Here is a 25,401-nt window from a genome sequence, read left to right as displayed (position 1 = left end):
GTTGATGATGATGCATGAAGGTAAAAGGTACCGTCTGGTTACTGTGATGCAAGCGCGTGATTTTTACAATAATGTTTTAAAAGCAACCCCATTAACACTTCTGGAAGCTGCAAAGGGATCTGGAGAAGGAGAATATCAAGAGGCTGAAGATGGACAGACAGAGGAGAATGGTGCTGGAGGAGATCAAGTTATAACACTTTTGGATGATCCCAGAGAACAGAGGGTGACGCGTGCTGCTTTAAAACGATCAAAGAAGATAAAAGAACAAGATCAGCAGAAGTCTATGGAACTTTCACAACGTACTTACAGTCAAGTAGTGGGAGGTGGGAAAAGATTTGGGTGAGGAATGTAAAATTTATACAAGTTTGAAATCTAAGAGAGAATTTTTATAAAATGTTTTATAGATGGTATTTAGATTTTAAAAAGCTAAGCATGTATCTGAATTATTAGCCTAAATGTTGGAGGTGTGGTGATAAAGATGTAATATATTTTCATATTTTCATATATGGTAGACTTGTAAAAAGGTTAAGGCTTTTTGGATAAAAGTCTGATGGAATATACTAAGTTGATGTTGAACTTAATTACGGGGATAGTACTGGAAGAGGAACTGCCGACTATAGAAGAGTGGATTTTAAAGGTTTCTGACCTGGTCGAAATGGTGAAGATTTCGGCCTATTTGAAAGATTACTCGCAGGAACGTTATATTATGGAAGGGAGAAAATGGCTTGGGTTTATTCAGAACAAGTATAGGGTTAAGAAGTTTTATATTTGAATAAGTCTTCTTTCTTTGTTTTTTTTTCTATATTAGTTTTTTTTATATATATTTATATATATTTAATATTACTAAGGTTTGTTTTATCCTATATAAGCTAGAGAGTAATAGATTTTAGAGTTTATGGTTGTTAGTATATGGTTGTTTATGATTGTTTTTTTTATATATATACCTTGTATTTAGCTCTGGGAAGTCGGGGGGGGAGGGGGGGAGGGGGGAGAGGAAGGGGGGGAGGGAGAAGGGGGGGAGGGGGGATTTTTTTTAAGGGAAAAATTGTATGTTAAAACTTTTCAATAAAAAAAAATAATAAAATAAAACAAACAAAAAAAAGATTAGCTTTATTCAGAAGTTGATTCATATTTAACAGATTTTCATATCTTTTCTTCATACTACTTCAAATACATCTATATGATAGTAAATTACTCCCTCAGGCAAAGGTGTTCTTCAAGAGTTTCACTGTGTAAAGTACGACTACATGTTGGAAAAAGTAGGTTTGATTTTCCATACTTTCAAGAGTTTCATTGGTTCATTCAGATATTGATTTGCAATATTAAAAAAAACCTTCAGAATTCAACCCTTATTTGAGCTCAGCTTGAAAGCTTTTATGTGCCCTCCGCAAAAATCTTGATAAATATTGAATTTTCTGTTCAGTATTCAAGTTCAATACTTTATCTTATGTGATAATCATAGTTTAAGAATAGCTGATTTGGGTTGAAACTGGAAACACCTAACTGTTTCTTAATAATACATTCAACTTAAGCACTTGTTTGGGTTATTTGACCTGGATGTTATTTCTGTCTTCTAAATTCTACAATTCTTAGATATAACCCGTACCAATCGGGCTTCAGGCCCGGACACAGCACGGAGACGGCATTGGTCGCGCTGGTGAATGATCTCTGGAGGGCTAGGGACAGGGGTTGCTCCTCTGTCCTGGTCCTATTAGATCTCTCAGCGGCGTTCGATACCATCGACCATGGTATCTTACTGCGGCGTCTCAGGGGGCTGGGAGTGGGAGGCACCGTTTTACGGTGGTTCTCCTCCTACCTCCAGGGCCGCTCGCAGTCGGTGTTGACAGGAGGGCAGAGATCCGCCCCGAGGTCTCTCATTTGTGGAGTCCCTCAGGGGTCGGTTCTCTCGCCTCTCCTGTTCAACATCTATATGAAGCCGCTGGGCGAGATCATTCGTGGTTTTGGGGTGGGGTATCATCAGTACGCTGATGATACCCAACTTTTTCTTTCTACCCCGAACCAACCCAGTGATGCCCTCTCCGTGATGTCCCGGTGCCTGGAGGCGGTTCAGGTCTGGATGGGGAGAAACAGGCTTCGTCTCAATCCCGCCAAGACTGAGTGGCTGTGCATATCGGCATCTCGGGTTAACCAAGTTATTCCATCCTTAATGATGGGGGGTGAGGTGTTACCCCCCGTCGATAGGGCTCGCAACTTGGGCATCCTCCTCGATTCACGGCTCAATTTCGAAGACCATATAGCAGCCGTGACCAGGGGGGCTTTTGCCCAGGTTCGCCTGGTGCGCCAGTTGCGTCCCTATCTGGACCGAGACACCCTACGCACAGTTACTCATGCGCTTGTGACCTCCCGTTTGGACTACTGTAACGCTCTCTACATGGGGCTGCCCTTGAAGACCACTCGGAGGCTTCAACTGGTGCAGAATGCGGCCGTGCGAGTTGTAATGGGGGTTTCCCGATACTCCCATGTAACACCTCTACTCCGTGAGCTGCATTGGCTTCCGGTTGCCCTCCGGGTGAAATTCAAGGTGCTGGTTATCACCTATAAAGCCCTACATGGCCTGGGTCCGGGATATCTGAGGGAACACCTGCTGCCGGCATCAAATGCCCTTCGCCCAGTGCGCTCCCACAGGGAGGGTCTGCTCAGGGTCCCGCCGGTAAGAGACTGCCGGCGGGTGACACCCAGGGATAGGGCCTTCTCGGTGGGAGCGCCTGCCCTCTGGAACCAGCTGCCGGTGGAGCTGAGAACTGCCCCCGACCTTCGATCATTCCGCCGGGGCCTGAAGACCTGGCTCTTCGAGCTCTCGGGCCCAGACTGAGGAGGAATTTTTAATTTGGGGTTCTTTTTAACTGACTACAGGGTTAATTTAATATTTTTTAATTTGGTTCTTAATTTTTGTATTTTGGATTTTTAATTCCCTGTAAACCGCCCTGAGTCCTCAGGGAATAGGGCGGTATATAAATATAACTAACTAACTAAATAAATAAATAAATAACAGTACTCTACATTTCTGATGCCTGGAGTATCATTAAGGACATTTGAAAATAAGCTTATACCAGGGGTAGGCAACCTTAGACACTCAAAGTGTCACTGGGAGCCGCAAAACTCATGCGCGCACGCACAAGGGGGGGAAAATTGATTGAAGAGTTTAATTAAAAAGAAATAGAGGCTGCTGTGCATGAGTTCTCTCTCTCTCCCTCCCTCCCCCTCTCTCCGATCTTCTGCTCACCTGGCAAGCTGGCTTCACGCTGTTCTCCAACAAGCTGACACACAGTCTTATTGGGCTGGCTCTCCTGCCCTTGGTCTGCCAGTCCTCTTCCCACCTTAGTGTGTGTGTGTGAGAGAGAGAGAGAAGAGAGAGAGAGAGAGAGAGAGAGAGAGAGAGAGAGAGAGAGAGAGAGAGAGAGAGAGAGAGAGGAAGATAGACACACACATACACTCACAGAGAGAGAGAGAGATGTTGCTTTCTGCTTTCTGCTGCTTCCTGCTTCCTGCAGAGACGCAGCAAAGGCAAGAGCCCTGCCCAGTAAGCTTGTCAGCTTGTTGGAGAACAGCGTGAGGCCACTTTTTTACACACACACACAGAGAGAGAGAGAGGGGGGGGAAAGCGCAAGTGCCTCTCTGTCTCTCTCTCTCTGCAAATGGCGGAGGATGACTGGGAGCTGCAGGAGAAGGCTGAAAGAGCTGCATGCAGCTCCAGAGCCACGGGTTGCCGACCCGTGGCTTATACCTACAGATTGTGGCTTTCCAAAATGTTTTATTTAAACTTAAAGATGAGGCAGAGTAACCACAAAATATCTCTGTCATGCTTGGCAATGAAAATAACACAAATACATAAATCATGCTTTGCTACCACACATTCCTGCTTGAGGTTGCCATTTTGCATTGTCTAATAATAGGGTTGTGGTATTTGTCTAGCTCTTATCCCGCCTGACATTTTTTTAGCAATCAGATGGGCAGGTGTACAGGGTGTGTATAGGACATCTCATTCCTCCATCTGATTCTCTGGTTGCATTAAACTGGCATATAACCAGAACCACAGAACTAGGTGATACTCTAGTTGCATTTATTTCTGGCTGCATTGAAAAATATAATAATAAGACTTCCAGTTTGCATCATGGCGGGATAATTTTGCCCTGCTGGGGGCCCTAAGAAGGGTCTAAGATCATCCAGAAGAGGCGATGAAGAGGAGGGGTGCCTTGTTGATCATGGAGAGATGGTGGTCTTTCCGTTCGATCTAAGGAAAGCCCTCCATTAGCTGCTGACAACTGAAGAAGAAAAAAGCACTACTTAATACATCGTAAACAGCATGTTTGGAACTGGGTGAGAATATTGATCCTTTCTTTACTATTTTATAACTGAATTTCCTGGGAAAGGCTCCCAAGAAGCTAAAAACCTCCAAATGTAAATGGAAGCGGCGTTTTAATTTTATGGGGGACAGAAACATACAATATTGAAGTGGAAGTTAACATAAAGCTACAGTTTTGATAAATTTGAGAACTGAGATAACTGTTAAGATTTTGTCTTTGGAAAAAAAACCATTGAGATGAAATATAAGAAATCAATCCTTTGTTTTAAAGGTGGAAAATGGACTTTGAGTGGTGGATTTGTGTATAGCCTTATAATATGCTTCCTGGCTGCTTGGTGATTCCTAGCTTGGGAGAACAGCTTGCAATAAAGGAAAATATTTTGGCATACTTATCACCCTGAACTTCTTGGATTATAAATACCTACTGAGCTTGGACTTCAAGAGCTAGTGGGAGAGAAAGAAAAATTTGACCTTGGACTACACCTGGCTGGGAGAGACTTTTGAGCTGTTTTCAGAGAGGTTGAACATTTTGAACACTTTGAACATTGGGGATTACAACCTTGCCTGATTGACAATTTTTGGATACTTGAGACAAAGGATTACTATAAAATATTACTTTCAGAACTGAACCTATACTTTGGAATCTATTGAATTATAAAAGATTATATAAAAGATACATATAGAGACCAGAAAACTAGAGGAAACTTTGATCTATTCTTACTCTCCAAGAATGATGCCTGTCAAACCCTCGTCTCCGCCGGGAAAAACAAGCACTCAGGAAAAACCACGACGTTCGATCTCAGCCGCCACACAGCTGACCGCTGTGAAAACCTCTCAGCTGTTTGCGCCGGCACGGGCTCCCTGCGGCTACCCGTAGTCAATGCCGGCCGCCCCTCAGCTGATTTTGTCGGCGCAGCCTCCTCGCGGCTTTGCTCAGTGTATTCCGGCCGCCTCCCAGCTGGTCTTGCCGGCGCGGGCTTCTCTCGGCTGTTTCTATTGAGTTCTAGCCGCCTCTCAGCTGCTGGCGCGGCTACCGGTTCAGCGTTCGCCCGCCGGACAGCTGGTGAGTTTGGGCGCGGCTGGGCAGGGCGGGAACTGCCGTTTGTGCTCCCCCAATCCCCTCTGTGATGTCGAGCCCGAAGGGCTTGACAGTCGGCCCCTCCTACCAAGGCTCTTCCTGGAAAGCAAGACACAGGAGTTAGACATGCACTAACGAGAGTAGTTTCCCTCCGTCTTCCCCCCGAGGGCCTGCCAGGATGCCTTCGATGAAATGCCTTAACTAACCTAGGGGCCTGGACATTCTGTTCCGCCACCCAGGATGCTTCAGTAACCGGGTATCCCTTCCAATGCACCAGGTATTGCAGTCGCCCTCTCCGTATTCTAGAATCTAGAATCTCCTGTATCTCATATCGATTATCACCCACGGGCCCCGGGCCCACTGACTTCCCCCGGACAGGAACAGGAGCTGGTTTTAGCAAGCTGCCGTGGAACACGGGATGCACCTTGCCCAGGAACTTAGGTAACCGGAGGCGCACCGTGACCGGATTGATGACATGGGTGACCTGGAAAGGGCCTATGTACTTAGGGCCCAGCTTCTTACTAGGTATTTGCAACCTCAAGTATTTTGTAGATAAGTACACCCAATCCCCAACCCCTGGGGTGTAGAACGGTTGACGCTTCTTGTCTGCTTGGGCCTTTACGATACTGGCTTGTTTGGTCAAGGCCTCCTTGGTTGCTGCCCAGGCCTTTCTGATTTGCAGCATCCACTCCTGGGGTTGACAGGGGGAGGTCGAACCTTGGTCGCACTCGGGTACGGGAGGGAAATCGTAGCCAGACACCACCGTGTACGGTGGGAGACCAGTGCTACTGTGCACAGCATTGTTGTGGGCGATTTCTGCAAACGCCAGTAGATCAGCCCAATCTGCCTGTTGATACGAGACATAGCTGCGCAGGTATTGCTCTACTGCTGCGTTGGCCCGTTCAGCAGCACCGTTCGTGCAGGGATGGTACCCCGAGCTTAGTCCCTGAGATGACCCGATGAACTGGAGGAATTCACGCCAAAACCTGGCGGTAAACTGCACTCCCCGGTCCGATATAATGCGTCTAGGCGCCCCGTGTAAGCGGTACACATGGGCTATGAAAAGCCAGGCCAAACGCCGGGCCGAGGGCAAACCCCTCAACGGGATAAAATGGGCCTGTTTAGAAAACAGGTCAACCACGGTCCAGATAACAGTGAACCCCCGGCTCTCTGGTAGGTCCACGATGAAATCCATCCCGATGTCCTGCCATGGCCGGCTAGGGTCTGCCACCCTCTGTAAAAGCCCCGCTGGCTTCCCGGGCTGGGGTTTGGCCATAGCACACGTGTGGCAACGCTGGACATAATCTTTGACCTGCCGGAGCACTAACCGGGATGCAGGTATAGGGCAGGCGGCCACGCGGTGCCCTGGCTGATCGCACCTGAAGCAACGCAGAACGGACCGTGGTGGCTGGATGGCAGGGCCCAGCGTCGATGGTAGCGGCTTCTGCACTTGGCCCTGCGATCTCGGCGGGACTTGACGGGAGTCTCCTACAGGCCGCACACGCCGTTGACAAACCCGTAAGGCCACATCCAGCTCGACCGCGACCCGCAGCCACTCTTGGAGCCTAGGAGGGATCCCCCGGACGATACAAGCTCGTAGGAGAGAATCGTCCAGTCCGGCCTGGAAATGGTGAACCAGCATTCTCTCTGGCCAGGAACTGAGCCTGCCGGCCACTTCACGAAAGTCCTGCACATAGGCTGTAACTGGACGCCCGTTCTGCCGCAGGCCAACGATCTCAGCCTCCGCTCGGTGCGTGCGCGTCACATCCTCGAATCGTGTACGCAGCGCTTCAAGGAGAAGGCCCACATCCCCCAGTTCACGGGCACGGTCACCGTAAAGGTTCGCCACCCAGGCCGCTGCCTCCCCTTGTAAAGCCGTTGTGACAGCCATCACCATTCCCCACTGGGAAGTATACAAAGGACCGTACTGGTCCAGATGGTGAATGGCTTGTCCGAGGAACAGGGCCAAACGATCGGGGTTGCCGTCAAAGGTCACAGGCAGCGGTGGTGGGCCCCAAACCGCAGGCCCTCCCCAAGGACCCGCCGGGCCTCCCGGCCTCTGTGCACCCCCTGGTTGTTGCCACCCCAGCCCCCCGGCTGGCACAGCACCCCCCGGCCTTGTTCCACCAGGTCCTACGAGGCCCAAGTCGGGAGCAGCCGCCGGTCCCGGCGATGGAAGGCCTGGGACCTGCGGGGTACCAGGGGCCTGCGGGGCCCGGAAACGGGGACTTGCCAAACGGAACCGGGTTTGACTCCTACGCTCCGGGTCGATCCTGGGTCGTGTCCATCTACCAGTCTCCAGGTCGGCATCAGCAGGGGTCCACGCCCGGGGTTCTCCAAAATGGTCCCTCAGGACGTCCATGGTATAACTTCCAGGAGCCGTGGTGTAGCTCCACTCCTCTCCGCCCTCATCGGTGGCACGACGCTCTCTCCACTCCCAGAGGGACCCCTTCCCTCTAGATGGTTGGTTTTGTCCAGCCACTGGCTGGCTCAAAACAGGACTGAGCCACCATTCTCCAGGCTTCTCCTGAACAGTCGGTTCTGAAGCCTCAGCTCCCTTTGGTGATGGTCCAAGGTCCCGGACCTTAGGCCGAACCACTGGTGGGGCCTCTGCCAATTCCCCCACCTCAAGGGGCACAGCAACCCCAGCTGGTTCCTCCCCTCCTGCCACGGGCACACCGCCCTGGGTCCCCTCAGCCATGGTGGCAGGCAAAAACCAGAACCCAGCAATAAGAGCGCTGTGCTGTTTGAACGCTGACTTACTGTCAAACCCTCGTCTCCGCCGGGAAAAACAAGCACTCAGGAAAAACCACGACGAAGTACGGATGACTGCAGAGAGCACCTTTAATGTCAGGAACTCCAAGCATTAACAAAGTCAGCGTTGGGAGTTACTCACCCCCAACGCGCCTTTTATACTCTGCCGATAATTGGCCAACAGCTCCACCCATTACCCCCTCCCACTCCCCGCGCAGGCCATCATCCGCCTGAGCTGCGTAAATACCCCGCCCCTATCCCGTCGCCCCACGCCCTGCCTCTTCCCCTGCTGCTGTAGACCACACAACTCGAAGGACGGTACAATCCCAGCACCCCCCTCCCCCATAACCGAAAATCCCCGGTGTGCCCCCCTCCACCATCCCAGCGTCCCGTGCTGTTCCTGCAGCCCCTTGGCAAGCCCCGCCGTCTGAGCGTAACCGTGGAACACCCTGCGCCATCGCCGGTGGAGGCAGCTGAAGCTCCGTAATCCCCGCGCGGCTAACGACGTTCGATCTCAGCCGCCACACAGCTGACCGCTGTGAAAACCTCTCAGCTGTTTGCGCCGGCACGGGCTCCCTGCGGCTACCCGTAGTCAATGCCGGCCGCCCCTCAGCTGATTTTGTCGGCGCAGCCTCCTCGCGGCTTTGCTCAGTGTATTCCGGCCGCCTCCCAGCTGGTCTTGCCGGCGCGGGCTTCTCTCGGCTGTTTCTATTGAGTTCTAGCCGCCTCTCAGCTGCTGGCGCGGCTACCGGTTCAGCGTTCGCCCGCCGGACAGCTGGTGAGTTTGGGCGCGGCTGGGCAGGGCGGGAACTGCCGTTTGTGCTCCCCCGATCCCCTCTGTGATGTCGAGCCCGAAGGGCTTGACAATGCCTCAAGAAAAAACAAACACCTTTCAGAAAGAAATATATTCTATGCTACAACTAATTCACCAAACAATTGTTGAATGCAAAGAGGACATAAAAAGAAATCATAATGAGACTAAAAACAATTTAGACAATATAAGTGAGCAAATCTCCAAATTAAATCTACAACTAGAAAGTTCCCAGATAACGACTACAAAGTATGAACAAATAATCCAGAAATCAGAAGATGAAACAAAGGAAATGGATTTAGAGATGGAAGAGATAAAAGAAGGGAAATATAAATGACTATATACAAACAAAATACTGCAAGACTTAGCTATAACAGTGAAAATGAAAAAGACCTTTTACCCCTTATGTCTGCAAAATATATCTGATGGCAAGGAAGAAGATTTTTAAAAAGGGAATATAGAGCTGTTAAGGGAAATGTTACAACTTGGGATACAGGGAATTAAAAGACAAATGGAGGGTGAAAGGAACTGAGAGTTGTTTAAGGCAGGGCTTTTCAACCAGTGGTACAGGTACCACCTATGGTACATTGGCACCTGGCAGGTGGTACGTGACCATCCTAGAAAAGTGGTAGCAGGGGAGGGGAATGAGCTGAACTGGTGTCAGCACTGCACAAGCCTGAGCGAGAGATGACTGGAGCTGCAGGGCTGTCAGGGCTCAGCAAAAATGCCAGGATCAGCGCTTCTTCGGGGCTTTCAGGAATCAGTGGAAGCACCAGGACCAGCACCAGGCTCCAGCTCGAGCTCGGCACTGATCCTGGCGCTTCTGCTGAGCTCAGAAGAAGCGCTGATCAGCTGGAATGTTGTAGCATCCCCAGGGTCTTGTGATTTACATTCAGATGCTTGGCAACTGATTCATATTTATGACGGTCACAGTGTCCCAGGGTCATGTGATGTGACCAAAATCTGCTGCAACCACCAAGCAGATGGGGGGAATAAAAGCCAACCCCCCCATCCCACCCCCACTGCCAATCCTCAACAGAAATGCTCACAACAATGAAAACCTCGGACAGGAGGAAGAGCGCCGCCGGGCAGGCAGGCAGGTGTCTTGCTTGGCTGTGCCTTGGGGGGCACTTTTTTCAGTGCCATTGTAACTTCAAACAGTCACTAAGTGAACTGTTGTAAGTTGAGGACTACCTGTACTTCATCACTTTTTTCCTTTTTTTTGGTCATCAAGTTTTTGATACCTTGCTAGGCGACTGGTGGTACTTGGATGTTGCCATATCCTAAAAGTGGTACAATGGGTGAAAAGGGTGAAAAGCTCTGGTTTAAGGAATATAACTCATAAAAATATTTCAAATACTGATGGGAAATCAAACCTTAACAAGAGCACAAGACAGGATATTGATTAATGAATTGACATTATTGATTTATGAATTGATATTTTTATTTGTATGATATTAGTAAAATATGATGAAGATGCTTATATCTAACTTTGTATACATTAACAATACCAAAAATTGTAATGGTTTAATGAGGGGAAAATAGAAAAAATATGGAGAAGAAAGGAGGATCAGGGGAAAAATACTGGATTATGTAGTATTGAGCAGATTTATATTGAAGAAGTTAATGTTAAATATTTGAACCCAGACAACATGTTGTTTACTAAGCACTAAAGACTGTAATTTTTAAAAATTAATAAAACTTTTATTAAAAAAAGAAAAATATAATAACATTACTCTGGAGCAACTAATTTAATTCACTAATCCATCTTTTTGATTGAGCAGGACGAAAGCATCTACAATTAATAAATACATCTAATAGAGCAAGGCCATCAGGCTTTTATTACCTAAGCATGGACAGTCCATGTTTTTTGCTTTGTTGGGTGGCCTAATGGGAAATATCTTGATCTCTATTTCTTCAGCCCTGCCTCAAAGATGAATGTTTATGTGTAACAGTTTGGCACACTGATCATTAGCCAAAATATTTCATCACTTTCATTTCTTAGAATACTGAAGAACTGTCATAACTCTCCCGTCTGGTCAATAATATCTGGGGACAACTAAATTGATGACCTCAATCATTCCCTCTGTCTGGGCAACTAAAATTGCAGGAAAATCCAGAGAGACAAGAGAAAAACTTTTGTCTGCATCAGTCTCCAGCATAGGCAGCAACTGCTTCTTCTACTCTAATAGCTGCAGACCTGGATTACTCATGTGGAAAACAAAGTACAAGAATAACTAATAATATTTTTGCTTGATATAACTGGATACATCTACCTTTTATCAGACAGGGATATAAAAGGGTAAAAACCTACTTTATCTAACATCCTGTTCCTATATTGATTATTTGTTTTTCTTTGGAAGCACGCCACCCAGGACATGTGAAAACCCCTTTCCCCATTTCTTGGTTCCAGAATCTGAAATTTATATCTATATTAAATGGGAACATCTCATTTCACTGTTATGATTACTGATTACTAGAGGTATCTCTAATTAGATAATTGGGAGGAGAGACCAGGAACAAAGCTGTATGTAGAACAATTACATTGTCCATGGAGCTAATAAATGCTGCTTTAAATTCTCCAATCTCATTCTTGCATGATTTGCTTATGACAAATACATACAGAATGGAACGGAATGGAACAAAATAGAATAGAATAGAATATTCTTTATTGGCCAAGAATATTCTTTATTGGCCACACAAGAAATTTGTCTCCCGTGCATAAGCTGTCAGTGTACATACAAGCCACAAAGTGATCAGTCATAGATTGTGAATCATAAAATACCATCATATGAATAGCAGTTATGCATGTACAACACATTCATCTATTTAATTTCTCAACCAGATTGAGATTCTACTAACTAGAAGCTTATTTCTCTGCAAAAATACCCCTCACTGGATCATACTAACTGTATTTGAGGTTGCACGATGCACTTGGAATATTGCATGGCAATAGAGAAAATATCAATGACTGGAATCTTGGCCATAAAAAAACAAAACAATGAAATAAATATAGAATGTATAAAAATATCAACTTCTTCAACTTAATTTTAGTATACGTTTGTGAGTCATGTGTTACAAAATGAAAAATGAGTTTTGTTTAAACCTATGATACATGCTTTTGGTCTCCAAAGTTTTGCTAATGTATTCTGGGTGAGTTGCAGATGGGCAGAACCAAAGCCCACAACATTTAGTCTGTTCTGGATTTCAGCTGAAACAAAATTAAAAAGTCTTATAGGGTGAGCTGGACAAATTTGATATGCTTGGCTCCCTCTCTCCCATCCTCTACGTGTCCTCTGTCGTGGTCCACCCACCAAATGTCCTGGATATTTTAAACCAAGAACCTTGACAGTAATTAGCTAATTAGACTATCCAACCCTATTTTCCTAGCACCTTCTTTTTTCTAAGACCCTTAACTACATACCACATCCAATGTCTCTGGCTTTAATTGTGCATATCCAATCAGCCTGTCAACCCAACTTCAGCCTTCCCAGAGCTTTTATCTCCCCTTAGCTGCTATACAAAAAGTCCTTACATTTTTGTATGGCATAAAGGAAGGTAGGGAATTGAAGGTACAGGAAAGATTGGGAAGTAAGTGGGGAGTTGGAAGTGCTGCAGTTTAGGCTAAGAACATTGGTCTGGTGGAATGTTCAGCTAGACTAGAGAGAGATGTTAAGAGAGGGCTGAGCTTAGAGTCCTTGTACTGCAGGAAGCGGCACAGGCCTGACCTCCCCCAGAATCCTTAAAGCATTATTTGACCGTTCCCAAGGGAATGCAGTCTGGTGAGATTCTTGTAATATGGGCATCTAGCAAAAAAGCTTCTGATTGAGACTATACACGAGTAGTTCTGGTTGCTTGTGACTGACAATTGTCAATCATAGTAGCTATACAACCAGCCTAGTGCCCGCCCTCCATCTTTTCAATGTCTGTCTTACCCTATGTCCCTTACACTGCTACCCTGGGAGTCTTTCTCCTGCTTCAAAACACTCCTGTCCAGAAGATGACATTCTGGTCCAAACTGAACCAAATGGCCCACATTACACTACATTTCTAGGGCTTTCTTCTTCCTCACATCCCCCATTTTTAAAATTATATTACATTACATTACATTTTATTTTTCCCAGTTATTAGCAAGCCAATAACACTTAAATGGTTAGATTATTTAAAAAATTTTGATTAGTTAGAAAGAAAAGCAATTATGTCTAATGGGGGGGAAAGGATACCAAGAATCTTAAACCTGTTGACTTGTGAAATGAATATAATTTAATAGTTTCTAAGCATGGATGCTTTGTACAATATATTAAAGAGTAGACAAATTAATTTCACTCATTTTTCAATTGACAAACAAGTAAATTGACTACATCATGAGAAAACAATGATACACTTTGTTTGATACACAGAAATATTCCGTATTTTTCTTAGAAGAACTGCAGATGAATTCTATGTACAGCCTGAACAAGCTACGACAATCACTGCATCAAATTACAGTCATGCAATATTTGACAAATAAATACTTTCATGGGAATAGCCATTAGTTTACACTGTCCCTGTGGAAATTTCCACAGAGCCTACTTGCATTATTCCCATGTTGGCTCCTCACACCTGTGATCCCACCCCACTGTCTCCCTTCCATAGTTGGTTGATTTCCTTCGAACTCAGTCATTGTCCAAGAAGATGGAATCAACTGCCAACGGAACTCCGGACTGCCCCCGACCTTCGTTCATTTCGCTGGGACCTAAAAACCTGCCTCTTTGAGCTATCTGGTCTGGACTGAGGGGTTTAATGTTTTTAAATTATGATTTAATTTTTGTGGCTAGACTTAATTTAATTTAATTTTTATTTTATATTGGACTGTTTTTAAATTTTGCCTTGTAAACCGCCCTGAGTCCTTTGGGAATAGGGCGGTATATAAACCGAATAAATAAATAAAATAAATAAATAAAGAACTGCTTTGATGCTGGTTTCACCTGGAAATTCTGGAGCTCTTTGGCCAACATGCATTGCCTGTTTGCCATGAAACTCTAACCTTGTCCCTTTATCTGGCTCTTAAATTTGAGCCCAAGGAGCATGTCCTGAAAGGGCAATTACGGCTTTGGAATCTTTTCAATAGCCTAAGAACAAAATTGGCACGATGGTGTCACTTTCCTCCTTCTATGGCAAGGGGTGAGCTGAACGCAAAAAAGCCAAAAATCTGCACGATTTTAGCTTCTATTCTTTTGTGGGAAGTGGGGAAATGTGAGAATTTCTTTAGCTAGAGCAGAGGTCCCCAATCTTTTGGGCACCAGGGACTGGTGCCATGGAGAAAGGTTTTTCTATGGACCAGAGAGGGGTGTGGTTTTGAATACTGCCTGCATCCCGAGGATGGAGCTTTGTTTATTTGTGTGGCCCACTTGCTGGCATGCTGCAGACCGGTGCTGGTCCACGGACCGGAGGTTGGGGACCCCTGGGCTAGAGGTCTTGCAATGGCTTAGAACACAGCTCTGCTTTCTACTGTATGAACTCAGTGTTTCTTGGTTAAGACAATCCCTGGGTATTTTAAGATGGTCTTTGGGGGATTAGGAAACGATAGTGGGAATGCCTCCCCTCCCCTCATGTATTCCTAATTTGATTTATTTAGAAAATGTATATGCTGCCTACTCCTTTAAGGGTGCTTGCAGCTTATAAAAATACTGTTAAAAACTATCATAAAGCCATGGTTAAACAAGAACAATTAAAACATGGAAAACTAGACTTCTAAACATTAGAACGTTAGACACACTGGGTAAATAAATATTTTTAGCTCTCTCATAAAGTGTAACGTGGAAGTTACATACTCAGTTTTAATATATGACGCAGTTGTTCCATAACATGCCCTCTCTTTTTTTCTTTCCTGAGGAAATCAGAATTAATCATTGATGTTAATTGTATATTTATGTCATTTTGTAAAGGTTGCCATTGTGCAATGGGTTATATAGAAGAAGGGAGTCCTACATGCAGCCTGGGTACAAACCATATAAGTGTTTATACACCATGGTGAGCAACTTGAGGCAGGCTCAGAAACAATTGGCAATCAGTGAGGTTGTTTTAAAATGGAGTTAATTTATTATCTTCAAGAAAGCATCTTTCACCAACATGGCAATCTGGGGAACTGCAGTTTCAAACACAACTTCAGTTCAAAAGTTACCAGCAGATGGATGTTCTCTATCAGGGAGGGAAGGAACTGGTTGATTAGCCAAAGCTGATAAACAGTTACTAATTTTCTAGCATTAGTGTTGAATTCAGGTGGACCTCTGGCCTGGAAATCTGATTCTTAAGGAGGTGTGCAATCCTGCTGAGACTGGGTTATCCCCTGAATCTTGAATTCCCTTCCTGAAATCAGTACCAATTCCATCTTGTCTGAATTTAGATTCAGATTATTTTTACACATTCACTCCTTGACAGTCAGGAGAGGCACCCAGAAATCACATGGAGATGTACAACAAGAAAGGAGATATGCGCTCAGTATCATCAACATATTAATGGCAATTAGTTTCAAATCTGTGAACAATTCTTCCCAATGATTTCATATAAAAACTAAATAACATGGGTGTCACTGCATTTTTTTAGTGTTTGTCAGTAAGCTCGTTGCAGTCTGTTTTTTTGCAAGCTGTATTGTTATCTTATCATTGTAACCATGGTGAGTGTCACATGTTCAGCCATGTTTTTCTGTTTGGTTTTATATTTATTACTGTGTGCGCATGTCCAAAACAAAAGTTACTTTCTTTTTCCTTTTCTTTGGGCTGTCTGGTGAGATAGACATGTAGTCATGAGTCTTTCTTTGTTTTTACAAGTTTCTTTGTAATTAAAAGTTTTATAGTAGAATATATGCTTTGGGGTTTCTTTATTTTTACCTGATGTTCACCATGCATCAAATGAACCACGGTTCATCGCCCTCTGATAGGGAGTTTTTGATTTACTCCCTGACATGGATGGTTTGGCTTTTTTTAATGCTGATAAACGCATAGGCTATTAGTCACTTAGTTAGTTCAGCGACTGAGGAACGCTGTGCTTAATTACTGAAATGTGCCGAAAAAAAAGAAAGGCAGAAAGGAGTCTGATGAAGAACAGACTCTACTTGCTTCTGCTACGTGTCTTGGAGAAGAAACTGCAGCCTCTGATTTAAGGTCAGTTACACCGTCTTCTGATTTTACTAGCTCTCATGCAGACATCTCAGAAAGAGTTCACACTCAAGGGGCTCATGCTGATTTTGAGTGGCTCAGTGTCAGACCTAAAGTTTCACTTTGGAAAGATGTAATTCATTATTCTCCTCTTAGCCCTGAACAAACTCTGCATGAGAAGGCTGTGCAAAGTTATTGTGAACAAATAGAGGCATTTGAACAAGAGCTGCAACAGGCAAAGCATATGCATTATTGATTAAGCAGCATAAGAGGGACTTCTGCTGTGATTCAAATCCCAGATTCCACCATATTGCCTTCTTCTTCCAAGCCAGAGCCACTCCCACAAGATTTTGCCATTTTGCCTTCTTTTTCCAAGCCAAAGCCACTCCCACAAGTGGGTGTTGTGTCAGACGAAGGTGAACAGAAAGCACCTGCGTCACGGTTTCAAATGACACACAAGGCTACAGTGATGCCTGAATCTAATGTTATAACACCATCTGCTGGTGAATCTGTTTTACGAGATAGAAATGAATTACTATATGGAATACAGGAGCAAATACAAAGAATGCAATACGCGTTTTCACAGATGTCTATTCATCAATCATTGCTCCAAGCTGATGGTGCTACAATCCCTATTAATACTGCTACTATTCAGTTTCCTGTCCCAGATAGAGCACAGCAACAGTCAGCCCAAGTGGAGTTACCACTGGGTTCTCAAATACAAAGGCCAGCGCCATTTGCAGGCCAACTTAATGTTGCACCTCAAGCGCCAGTGCCTCCTGCTGGCCAAGGTGGAATTGCGGCTCAAGTACAGCCACAGCCAGCACCGGTACCAGCGGCAGTCCCAATACATCTGCCGCAATTCTTGCCACAGGCACCACCGGTGCCTCCTGCAGGTCAAGTCCGGATTGCACAACCTGCACAGCCAGTACCTCAAATGAATGTTCCTCAACAGGCATCTTTTATTGTACCACTGGTTGGTGACTCGAAATTGAAGCAGTCAGGAGAAAATTACAGGGCATGGGTCAGTGAAGTTGGACTTTTGCTCCGCAGAGAAGGTACCCATTGCATGGTATTTAATCCTCCTAACCAGCCATGGACTCCTGATATATGGGACTTGAATAATAAAGCATGCACAACATTATTGATGTCAATGGACACCGAATTGCAGCTTACATTTTCACAAGATGCAACTGCTCAACAAATTTGGACTCAATTAGAAGCATGTTATCGGCCTACGTCAATTGAGTCTAAATGTTTGCTTTTGTCCGAGTTCCATGGCTCTAGATTAAAACCTGGTGAACATATTGGAGAACACTTAACTAAAATGAAAGGAATAAAAAAAGAACTGGGTGAAAAAGGCTATCCTATTGATGACTTTCAAATGATCAGCATTATTATTAACTCATTGAACTATGAATGGAAAGATGCTATTACCAAGATTAATCAAGTGCCCATTGCTCAATGCACAGTGGATCATGTATGCAGAATTTTAACCGAAGAAGAGGCACTTATGCAAGCCGTGCCACATTTAAGAGGACCACCTGCATCAAGAGCTCCAACGAGGCATCCCTTCTGTGGAAGAGCCTACGTTCCAAGGATGCCAAGATGTTACATCTGCAATTGTGTGGGACATGCCACCCGGGATTGTCCCCAACGATTTCCAGCACCCGCCATGTACCAGCCCAGAGGAACAGATTCCAGAGGAGGCAGAGGTAGAGGCGGACGACAAGGTCATGGTCGTGATCCCAGGTGTGATCCGCAAGCTCCACTTGCCACATTGGCTTTAACCAATGATCCACAACCTCAACCAGAGTATGACAGACGACTTCTTTAGGCTTTGGACAGTGGAGCAGCATTACATGTTACCTATAGAAAAGAGCTTTATACAGAGATGCACGAGCCTGAACCTGAACTTTGTGAGCTTTACTCTTTTTCAAATCATTCTGTTCAGGTCATGGGAAAAGGAACTGTTTATCTTGAAGAGCTCGATGCATTTATTCCTGATGTTTATTATGTACCATCAGCTAATAGTAATTTGCTTAGTCAGAGTCACTTGTCTAGGGTATCAAAATTCCAGGTTCATCATCTTGAAAAAGCAAGTTATGTAGTTAAAGACGGAGATATTGTTGCTGAAATCATGTTGATTGGTGGTGTTTATTACATAAAGCCAAAGTCTAAGCAGCAAGACCAGGCAAGTATACAAATCCAAAAAGGGAGAGTGCAGGCCCAGGGAGAGATGTCCCGGAGAGATGTCCCAGAGAGAGTTCCTGTTGCTATTTCAAAGGCTCCTAAAGCTAACAGGAAGACAAGACACAGGTTGCTCACGGCAAGCCTGAGGTTCCTAATAAACATGCTAATGTTGAGAATTCACTAACAGGTAAACCTTTGCATTACAGGTGTATTCATAAGTGGCATAGAAGATTGGGTCATGCCAGTTTCCGTGTTCTGAAGAAGATGCCAGAGTTCGCAAGAGGTTTGGATCTAAAGGGGTGTAAGGTGTTCTTGGATTGTGCTGTCTGCAAAAAATCCAAATCCAAAGCAGCAGCAATTCCGAAGCGCGCTACACGCCTGTCAACATGCATTTTTTATTTGGTACACACTGACATAGTGAGTCCTTTTACACCAACAATTGGTGGTAAAAGATATTTCTTGACAATTGTTGATAATTACTCTAGATATGGATATGTATTTCCTATGAAAGAAAAATCTGAGACTTTTCAGATCTTTAAAGACTTTGCCGCTCTTGTATATACCCAACACGAAGTCAGCATCGCCAGAATTCAGAGTGATCCTGGTGCTGAATTCATGTCTCAGCGTTTTCAGGCCTGGATACATAAGAATGGCATACTACACCAGACCTCAGCTCCTTACACTCCGGCTGAAAATGGAGTGGCAGAACGCAGAAACGAGGTTCTGCAAACAATGATGTGTTGCCTACTTGAAGACGCTAACCTCAGTCTCCCATACTGGGGTGAGGCTATTAAATATGCTAATCATATCATCAACCGTACTTGGAGTAGTGTAATAAATCAGACCCCTTATTTCATGATATATGGACACAAGCCTGATCTCTCGCATCTCCATATTTTTGGTTCATACGCTATGGTGAATATTCCTTTAGCTCAAAGAAAGAAAGGAGGTCCTGCAGCAAAAAAAATGAGATTTATGGGTATTGATGATAATTCAAAATGGAGCAAATACATCGACTCTTCTCATGTAATAGTGATTTCACAATCCGCTACTTTTGAGGAAGATGCTGACTGGTCCAGGATTCATTCTAACGATCCTGGAGTTTATTTTCCTAGAGATGATGCTGCTAATGCCACGCAGCCTGATGATCAAGATTCACAGGCGAATGTTCCTTCCACGAGTTCTTCTCAACCTACTGTTTCATCTTTGCAAGCTGCCAATGCTGCCGCTGGCGACGATGATGAAGACAAGGACGAAATGGAAGAAGAATGGACAGTTGTTCCAAGACGTTCCAAGAGGACCACAAAGGGAATCCCTCCAAAACGGTATTCGTGGCAAGTAACGAAAGCACCTTTACCTTTGATTTGTAATGTTACACTTCCTCCTGATAGGTTCACACAAATCAAACATCTCCTTGAAGCAGAGCAAGATAAATGGTATGAGGCAATGCAGGCTGAAATGGACAGTCTAAAGAAACTTCAGGTGTTTATGCCTGCAAGCCCTCCAGCAAACAAGAAAGTTATTGGCACTCGATGGGTCTACAGAATTAAAAAGAAGCCAAATGGTGAGTCATTGTATAAGGCCAGACTTGTAGCTCAGGGTTTCTCTCAACATTATCCTGAGGACTATACAAATACTTATTCACCCACAGTGCGGACTGAGAGTGTGAAAATCGCCTTAGCCACTGCAACTATCCTTGGTTTAGAGGTTTTCCAGTTCGATGTTGAAACGGCTTATCTACACGCTGATCTAGATGAAGAAATCTATGTGAAAGGTCCTCCAGGTTTCCGACGACAGGAAGGGGATACTTGGTTTCTACACAAAAGTCTTTATGGTCTGAAACAGTCTGGTTTAATGTGGTACTTATGTCTTTCTGACAAACTAAATTCAATGGGCTTTATTAAGTCCAAAACAGACGAATGCGTGTTTACTAAAAGATCTGATAATAGGTATGAGATAGTTCTTGTTTATGTTGATGATATTGTTTATATTGGTCCAAATAAGCAGATGAGTGAGTTTTTTGCTAAAGCTTTACAAAAGTATTTCACATTGAAGTCTTTAGGATATATTAACACTTATTTGGGTGTTCAAGTTGTCAAAACTCAGAAGGGGTTTAGTCTCACACAAAAAGATAAAATTGAACAACTATTGCATCACTGCAACATGAAGGATGCTAAGACAGTGAGTATACCCATGCAAACCAATTTTCACAACTTGGCACATGAACCAAGTCCTGAGTTCGAAGATCAAACACTTTATCGCTCAGTCATTGGGTCGCTGCTGTATATTAGTAGTTGGACTAGACCCGACATTGCACTTAGTGTTAATCTCCTATCACGACACGTAGGCAAGGCAAAACAGTTTCATTGGACATGTGTTAAAAAATTATTGAGATACCTAAAACACACTAAAAACATGAATTTATTGTTAGAACCGACACATACTGATTATGCAGAGTTATGTTGTTGTGCAGATTCTGATTGGGCGAGCAATAAGAAATCACGTAAAAGTACTTCAGGTTATATGATGTTTTTAAATCGATGTCCTGTGTACTGGCATGTGCGCAAACAGAATTTTGTTTCTTGTTCATCTACTGAAGCTGAATATGCTTGTGTGTCAGATGCATGTAATTCTCTAACGTGGTTTGATGCTTTAGTCACAGATATCTGGACACAGCCGATTCGACCGATCACTGTGATGGAAGATAACGAATCTGTGGTTTACATATCTGAAACACGATTTACAAGTTCTAGGTCTAGACACATTGACATCCGTTATCAAAATATAAGACAAGTAGTTAAACAAGGTTTTGTAAAATTGCAGTATGTGCCTACACATGATCAGATTGCTGATATGCTGAACAAGCCACTTCCTGCAGCCCAGCACGAGTATCTGCGTAAGAAAATGTGTCTTATCTGAGTTCTGCTTTACTGACAAAAGAAGGGCATGTCACTGCGTTTTTTTTAGTGTTTGTCAGTAAGCTCGTTGCAGTCTGTTTTTCTGAAAGCTGTATTGTTATCATTGTAACCATGGTGAGTGTCACATGTTCAGCCATGTTTTTTTGTTTGGTTTTATATTTATTACTGTGTGCGCATGTCCAAAACAAAAGTTACTTTCTTTTTCCTTTTCTTTGGGCTGTCTGGTGAGATAGACATGTAGTCATGAGTCTTTCTTTGTTTTTACAAGTTTCTTTGTAATTAAAAGTTTTATAGTAGAATATATGCTTCGGGGTTTCTTTATTTTTACCTATGTTCACCATGCATCAAATGAACCACGGTTCATCACCCTCTGATAGGGAGTTTTTGATTTACTCCCTGACAATGGGAGACAAGACACAGCTCTGCAGACCCCACAGGACAATGTCGAAGAGTTCAGTGCCACTTTCTGATAGCCCCCATGGAGATTGAAGCAGGGTTATTGAAATGCTTCACCTCCATGCCTCAGCTCTACCAAATGCTCCATTCAGCGGTATCAAAAGCTGCCAAAATATTGTTAGAAGTATGATTGACCCTCTCTGATAAATACTCTTTTCCTCTCCATGTATTGATCACCATCTCTTGGCCAGATCAGGATTTAATCCAGGTCCAAAATAATCAAGATAATCTAATTCATCCAGAAATTCTTAGAACTATAAAATCAGCTTGGCCTGATAGGGGATATTAGATACCGGCCAATAGTTTTTAAAATGACATGAGTTCAAAGCTTCTTCAGTATCTTCTTAATTTTTTAAAATAATATTTTATTAATTTTACAATTTTACAATTGAGTATTTAAAAAGCAATGTGGTGACTGGGTTAATCAATAGTTCAATAACAAAATCTTTAGTGCAAATCTCAGGTTACAACATCAGATATTTCTTCTCTTTTTCCCTTAACATTTACTGTCTCATATTCAAGCTAGTACAGTTCTAATTTATCAACTCAATAAAAACATCATTATTACATTTATCAATAATTTTTTGGCTTATACATATCTTAATTACATTCAATCTTCATAACAATCCGTATCCTGTTGTTAATTTTTACCAATTTTTAGTTTCTCATCAATATTCCAATTTAACCTTTGATATTTATAATTTTCAGACTTTGGGTAACCAAGATTTCCCTTATCAATATCTTCTTTAATGGTGCCTCCCAAAGGGAAGTGTATTAATTATTTGAAAGACTGTGCCCAAAGTCTGCCTTAAGGCAGGCTGGAAACCAAATAACTACAGGTAGTCCTCAACTTACAACAATTCATTTAGTGACTGTTCGAAGTTACAACACCACTGAAAAAAGAGACTTTCATACGACTGTTGTAGTATCCCCAGTCAGGTGATCAAAATTTGGGACAACTGGCATGTATTTATAACGGTTGCACTGTCCTGGGGCCATGTGATTACCACGTGTAACCTTCCCAATTGACTCCTGACAAACAAAGTCAATGGAGGAAGCCATATTCACTTAACAACCATGTGATTCACTTAACAACTGCAGCGATTCGCTTAACAACTGTGGCAAAAATGTCGTAAAATGGAGCATAACTAAATGAACAAATGCCTTGCTTAGCAATGGAAATTTTTGGGCTCCACTATGGTCATAATTCGAAGACTACCTGTAAGTAAAAAGAGAAACAAACCAATCTAAGAACCTTATTCATTTCCTCCAGGAAATAAACAGTGAAACTGACTGGGTGGGTGTACTGTTCCTCAAAATGCTATGGAACCCACCATGAATCTGAATAGAGCTGAATAGAGCAAAATGGAGCTCATGTGGTATCAGATTTCCATCCAGAAGATGAAGTCATTTACTCAAAACCTCTTTTAGGCTGTTCTCCACAGACACAATCCAGTTCTTCTTCTGATTGGCACAGCAGCAGCTATATAATACTGCTTCCACTGAGTCTGATCAGATTTCTTCATTGCATCGATTTCTACCCTGCTAGCACACTGGCCTCTAGGGCTTTTATCATAAAGGCTCTGTAATTTCAGTCTGCTGATTTAACTGATGCTTTTAAGTGCCTTGATGCTTTAAGAAATACTGTATTGTTTGAAATGTATTTCTTTAGTCCCTTTTTTTAAATAACGATTGAATTCACTGCATCTGTAATAAACAAGAGTATGAAACATCTACATGGAAAGTTATCTCTAACTCAGCATAAGTTAAGATTTGACCCAAAAGAAATTTCTGGGGAAATATTTGCCCAGTAGAAGTACAACACTGTTCATTTTTGGCCAGTGTCGGCTCCATCTTTGGTTTTAAAGGCTAATGCTATCTTCAAAGAGAGAAAACACTATTCTACAATGATAAACTAGCATTGGATGTATAAAACTGCCTCTCCCACCAAAGCTGTAGGGTTACGCTCCAGATGGAGGAAAAGAATGAAGAAGGCCACAGGTAATGAAGGATGACTGGTGTAAAATATTTGTTGCCTGGAGCACCCTTCATCATTCTATAGAGATAGTCCTGGACTTACAACCACAATTGAGCCCCAAATTTCTGTTGTTAAGTGAGACATTTGTTAAGTGAGTTTTGCCCCATTTTACAACCTTTTTCCCCACATTTGTTGAGTGAATCCCTGCGGTTGATAAGTTAGTAACCCGGTTGTTAACTGAATCTGGCTTCCCCATTGACTTTGCTGGTAAGAAGGTTGCAAAAGGTGATCACATGACCCTGGGACACTGCAACCATCAAAAATATGAACCAATTGCCAAGTGTCTGAATTTTGATCATATGATCATGGGGATGCTGCAAAAGTCGTAACTATGAAAAACGATAAGTCACATTTTTCAGTGTTGTTGTAACTTTGAATGGGCACTAAACAAACTGTTGTACATCCATGGAGTAGACTATGATATTACTGAATTTATTCTCCACTCCACCTCACCTCACCTTTCCTCCAAGTTTTTCCATACCTGAGAACATCCTTGCCATATTAGTACCATCCTGAATAGAATCTGGAACACAGGGATGCTGAGAAAAGAGGGGCAACAATGATAATCATTGATTGGTTGGTTTAGAGAGTACAAGGACAATCATTGCTTGCTCAGCTTCACCATTTCTGAATCAGCAAACGCCCAAGTATTCTCCATTCAATATGCCTGTCAGGGCAGAAAAAAATGATACAGGTAGTCTGGTATTAATTCCTTTCTATTTTCCACCACATGACTGTAGTAAGGCTCAGATAAAGGTATAGGTTTGTTCCTCTGGAAATTGTGTCAAAGAAAAAGTAAACCTTAGATCAGGAAAGATTGATTGATTGAATGAATGAATGAATGAATGAATGAGGAAATAAATGATACAATCTCAGATTGTACTTCTCTTCTGGGGACTACCTATACAACTCTGCCTTCACCTTTGAGCCTTTGTCATCCCATTCTTCTGAGATATTTTTCTTTCTTTCTCTCTCTCTCTCTCTCTCTCTCCAGTCTAGTCTATAGCCCAGAGGCTTGCCATTCCCAAGAGATTCCTAACTAAGCATTTATCTGATCTAAACTTGCTTAGTTTTTGAGCCCAATCAGTCAACAGATGTCTTTAGGGTAACTATAAAAGACAATAACATTAATTGACAAAGACTGAAGATGTGCTCCAATGAGAAACATAGGAAAATGTTTGCATTCTGCTGAAACAAATGTAATTTAATGAAGAAAATGAGTAAGGACTTTGATCAGCATATGACAAGAAACATGAAAAAAGTATAAAACCTAATTGAAGAAAACAGCAGAGTTGATAGAACAGCTAATTGACACATGAGTGAAATTTTCACCAAAGGGAGAACACAAAGCAGCTGAATTAATTTCTTGCAGCAATCTTCACAGTAGATGATATACCTACTTTTGGAGGGCACTGGAAGAACTAAAGAAGCAGAAGTGATGAGAAAAAAAATTTCTAGGATAAGCTATTAACTTTGGGAGTACGCAACAAAATAATAAATTGAGTTCAGTATAGGTATATTATAAGTAAATAGGATGCTCCTATACCAGTGTGCCTGGCTGAGGAATTCTGGGAATTGAAGTCCACAAGTCATAAAAGGGCCAAGTTTGAAGACCCCTGTCCTATACATTCTACTTTCACTCTGTAAAGTAGATTGGTTTTGAACCATCCAACTCTCAACTGAAATTTAAGGA

The sequence above is a fragment of the Vipera berus genome (assembly GCF_964194415.1).
Source record: "Vipera berus genome assembly, chromosome: 2".
Taxonomy (NCBI): domain Eukaryota; kingdom Metazoa; phylum Chordata; class Lepidosauria; order Squamata; family Viperidae; genus Vipera; species Vipera berus.
The sequence above is the reverse complement of the archived record's forward strand: the minus strand, read 5'-3'. Positions refer to the sequence as shown.